The sequence below is a fragment of the Schistocerca cancellata genome, unplaced genomic scaffold, assembly GCF_023864275.1.
Source record: "Schistocerca cancellata isolate TAMUIC-IGC-003103 unplaced genomic scaffold, iqSchCanc2.1 HiC_scaffold_1044, whole genome shotgun sequence".
In the NCBI taxonomy this organism is placed as follows: Eukaryota; Metazoa; Arthropoda; class Insecta; order Orthoptera; family Acrididae; genus Schistocerca; species Schistocerca cancellata.
In genome coordinates, this window is record NW_026047044.1 from 50,001 (window position 1) to 55,000 (window position 5,000).

A 5,000-nucleotide genomic window follows, 5' to 3' on the forward strand; every position below is an offset into this window, starting at 1 on the left:
CAGGCTAGAGTCTCGTTCGTTATCGGAATTAACCAGACAAATCGCTCCACCAACTAAGAACGGCCATGCACCACCACCCACCGAATCAAGAAAGAGCTATCAATCTGTCAATCCTTCCGGTGTCCGGGCCTGGTGAGGTTTCCCGTGTTGAGTCAAATTAAGCCGCAGGCTCCACTCCTGGTGGTGCCCTTCCGTCAATTCCTTTAAGTTTCAGCTTTGCAACCATACTTCCCCCGGAACCCAAAAGCTTTGGTTTCCCGGAGGCTGCCCGCCGAGTCATCGGAGGAACTGCGGCGGATCGCTGGCTGGCATCGTTTATGGTTAGAACTAGGGCGGTATCTGATCGCCTTCGAACCTCTAACTTTCGTTCTTGATTAATGAAAACATACTTGGCAAATGCTTTCGCTTCTGTTCGTCTTGCGACGATCCAAGAATTTCACCTCTAACGTCGCAATACGAATGCCCCCGCCTGTCCCTATTAATCATTACCTCGGGTTCCGAAAACCAACAAAATAGAACCGAGGTCCTATTCCATTATTCCATGCACACAGTATTCAGGCGGGCTTGCCTGCTTTAAGCACTCTAATTTGTTCAAAGTAAACGTGCCGGCCCACCCAGACACTCAATAAAGAGCACCTTGGTAGGATTTCAACGGGGTCCGCCTCGGGACGCACGAACACGCACGAGGCGGTCGCACGCCTTCGGCTCGCCCCACCGGCAGGACGTCCCACGATACATGCCAGTTAAACACCGACGGGCGGTGAACCAACAGCGTGGGACACAAATCCAACTACGAGCTTTTTAACCGCAACAACTTTAATATACGCTATTGGAGCTGGAATTACCGCGGCTGCTGGCACCAGACTTGCCCTCCAATAGATACTCGTTAAAGGATTTAAAGTGTACTCATTCCGATTACGGGGCCTCGGATGAGTCCCGTATCGTTATTTTTCGTCACTACCTCCCCGTGCCGGGAGTGGGTAATTTGCGCGCCTGCTGCCTTCCTTGGATGTGGTAGCCGTTTCTCAGGCTCCCTCTCCGGAATCGAACCCTGATTCCCCGTTACCCGTTACAACCATGGTAGGCGCAGAACCTACCATCGACAGTTGATAAGGCAGACATTTGAAAGATGCGTCGCCGGTACGAGGACCGTGCGATCAGCCCAAAGTTATTCAGAGTCACCAAGGCAAACGGACCGGACGAGCCGACCGATTGGTTTTGATCTAATAAAAGCGTCCCTTCCATCTCTGGTCGGGACTCTGTTTGCATGTATTAGCTCTAGAATTACCACAGTTATCCAAGTAACGTGGGTACGATCTAAGGAACCATAACTGATTTAATGAGCCATTCGCGGTTTCACCTTAATGCGGCTTGTACTGAGACATGCATGGCTTAATCTTTGAGACAAGCATATGACTACTGGCAGGATCAACCAGGGAGCTGCGTCAACTAGAGCTGAGCAGCCGGCCGCCCGGGAGTGTGTCCCAGGGGCCCGCGCGAACACGCAAGCGTCCGCTCAATTATTCTGCAAACAGGAGGAGGCTGAGCTCCCCTGCACAATACACCTCGAAACCCTCTCAGGTCCCGGCGGCGCGCAGCGCCGTCCTAAGTACTTGGTCGGGTTCGAGAGAGGCGCAATCGCCCGGAGTTAGGCGAGTAGACGCTTTAGGTGCGACCACCCGTGCTCCCAACTGAGCTTGCCGCTGCCGACAGAGGCCCGGGAGCGTGCTGTCGTGGCATTGCCGGCGGGAGACAACACGCGCCACCTACGGTGACCGGCAGCTCCAACGCCAGCGCCACAGAAGGGCAAAGGCCCCACGTGGGTGCCGAAGCGAACTCTCCCAGCACAGCGCACGTGCCAACACGTCTGCACAACTGCGATACAAACCACCAGCGAGAACCGCTGGGGCGACCGAGCAGCAGACGGCGTCGCGGCGCCGAGTGCCGGGCGGCGGCGCATCCTCAACGCACACAGTCCTCAATCGGACCAGCACACTGCAGATGTCCACCGCGCTTCGCACCGGGCCGGCGAGGACCCACTTTGGCTGCACGGCGCCGCGCGCAGGGTGCCCCGGCGCGCAGCTGCGCCGCCTGCCGCGTCCGTCGGCCGGCGCGCCTGCCACTGGGCGCCCCCACCAGCCGGCTGTAGCGCGTGCGCCCACGCACCGCGCGGCCAGCACGCCGGGCGGCCCCCCCTCACCGGCCGGGGACAGTCCCACCCACCCACAGCCGCGTATCGCTTCACACCCAGATTCACATTCACGTTCGTTGGTATGGTGGGGACCGCTTCGTAGCTGTACCGATCGTTGCCCTCACAGATGTACCTCCAGCAAGGACAACCGCACCACAACGGGTTACCAGTTGTTCATTTGCGTAACGTCACCAGTAAACGTACACGTCCATCCCCGTTTGCAAAGTCAACTATTATTGCATGCCTGCCTGTCAGGTGTCAAGACACACTACATCCGCTCACATCCACGCAACAAAATGTGCCCGACTAGAGGGCACGTGGAAGGTGCCCCCGTACGTATGCGATGTCCATTGCGCGACCAACTGTCAACCGGCCTCTGTAGCATGTCGCAGATGTGGAACGCGGGGCACCGTGCTATCACATTGTGTGAGAAGAGACTACTACGTCTGCATACACGCGCCACTACATGAACAGACGGCTCATGCTGATCGCCATCCACTGCGTCCATTACTCCCACACGTCTCTATGGCGTACCACACTGCAATGCAGCTGTTATGGGGAGATGACACGTAGCTGTGTACACAACATTCTGAGCGGGTTGCGGTTGGACAATACATTAATGTAACGTGTCATATGCCAATTACAGAGCAGGGTAAGGCACAACTTGGGTTAGGTTAAGGCACAACTTGGGTTAGGTTAAGGCACAACTTGGGTTAGGTTAAGGCACAACTTGGGTTAGGTTAAGGCACAACTTGGGTTAGGTTAAGGCACAACTTGGGTTAGGTTAAGGCACAACTTGGGTTAGGTTAAGGCACAACTTGGGTTAGGTTAAGGCACAACTTGGGTTAGGTTAAGGCACAACTTGGGTTAGGTTAAGGCACAACTTGGGTTAGGTTAAGGCACAACTTGGGTTAGGTTAAGGCACAACTTGGGTTAGGTTAAGGCACAACTTGGGTTAGGTTAAGGCACAACTTGGGTTAGGTTAAGGCACAACGTGGGTTAGGTTAAGGCACAACGTGGGTTAGGTTAAGGCACAACGTGGGTTAGGTTAAGGCACAATGTGGGTTAGGTTAAGGCACAATGTGGGTTAGGTTAAGGCACAATGTGGGGGTAGATTGCGGTACAAATTGCATTACATTGCGGTGCAAATTGCATTACATTGCGGTGCAAATTGCATTACATTGCGGTGCAAATTGAGTTACATTGCGGTGCAAATTGAGTTACATTGCGGTGCAAATTGAGTTACATTGCGGTGCAAATTGAGTTACATTGCGGTGCAAATTGAGTTACATTGCGGTGCAAATTGAGTTACATTGCGGTGCAAATTGAGTTACATTGCGGTGCAAATTGAGTTACATTGCGGTGCAAATTGAGTTACATTGCGGTGCAAATTGAGTTACATTGCGGTGCAAATTGAGTTACATTGCGGTGCAAATTGAGTTACATTGCGGTGCAAATTGCGTTACATTGCGGTGCAAATTGCGTTACATTGCGGTGCAAATTGCGTTACATTGCGGTGCAAATTGCGTTACATTGCGGTGCAAATTGCGTTACATTGCGGTGCAAATTGCGTTACATTGCGGTGCAAATTGCGTTACATTGCGGTGCAAATTGCGTTACATTGCGGTGCAAATTGCGTTACATTGCGGTGCAAATTGCGTTACATTGCGGTGCAAATTGAGGTAGGTTAAGGTGCAACACAGGTTAGGTTAAGGTGCAACATAGGTTAGGTTAAGGTGCAAGATGGGTTAGGTTAAGGTGCAAGATGGGTTAGGTTAAGGTGCAAGATGGGTTAGGTTAAGGTGCAAGATGGGTTAGGTTAAGGTGCAAGATGGGTTAGGTTAAGGTGACATAGGTTAGGTTAAGGTGACATAGGTTAGGTTAAGGTGACATAGGTTAGGTTAAGGTGACATAGGTTAGGTTAAGGTGACATAGGTTAGGTTAAGGTGACATAGGTTAGGTTAAGGTGACATAGGTTAGGTTAAGGTGACATAGGTTAGGTTAAGGTACAAACTGGGTTGTGTTATGGTACACATTGCGTTGTAGTACAGTACACGTTAGGTTTGGGTACGGTACACAATGTGGTATGGGATGGCGTGTTGTGGGGGGGAGGGGGGGGGGGGAGGTTCGTTGATATCGACCGTAGGACGTGGATGCCCGAGGCAGCGTCAGTGTGTCAAAGGAGTTATGTCACGTCGGGATGCGCTTTTCGCCAGTGAGAGGGGGCGAGCCGTGTCTGTGGTTGCGGCAGACCTGTGTGTTTCATTCCTGCCAGTGTGTTTGTGCTGTAAGACGAGGCAGTGTGGTGGTGATGGGTGCACCCCTGTGTAGGACATGTGTGGGTGTTGGTGGCTTCTCTGAGCAATTGTGGTTGTCGGACGAGTGGGGTATTCTGTTTTATGATTGGACCTCCCGGTCTGGTTATCATAGCGTAGTTGGTGTACTGTGGCGGATAGGATGCACCGGACGTTGGTCCATGCTGGTGCTTAGTAGTTGTATCTGTGTCTGTTACAGGCAGAGAGTAGTGTGTGATAGAGTGTGTGGCTGACGTGTGGTTCATTTTGTGTGTACGGACGTTCAGCATGTATAGGGGCATTTGCGTATATAATCTATCATAATCTATCTATGTGGGCCTGCATAGTTTACTGAGCAGTGCTGTGAGGTGACTGAACTACGAGTGACGTACTGATTTACAGCGGAATGATTGCCTTGTACCAAAGATGGAGTATCGGCTCTACGACAGCGTTGGCACCGCAGGAAATGGTCTCGTAAAACGGCCCTCCCACCGTCATCGTTGTGAGGGGTAGGG

The 5,000-nt window shown here is 52.5% G+C and overlaps 1 non-coding gene across 1 annotated transcript in view; it reads right to left on the reverse strand.

The window, feature by feature from the left end:
• LOC126151161 (small subunit ribosomal RNA) overlaps positions 1-1,439 on the reverse strand; it is a 1,909-nt gene extending 470 nt beyond the window's left edge. Inside the window, exon 1 of the ribosomal RNA XR_007531849.1 lies at positions 1-1,439. This exon is cut by the window's left edge and continues 470 nt beyond it. This is a non-coding gene — a ribosomal RNA (small subunit ribosomal RNA).
• Between the last annotated feature and the right edge of the window lie 3,561 nt (positions 1,440-5,000).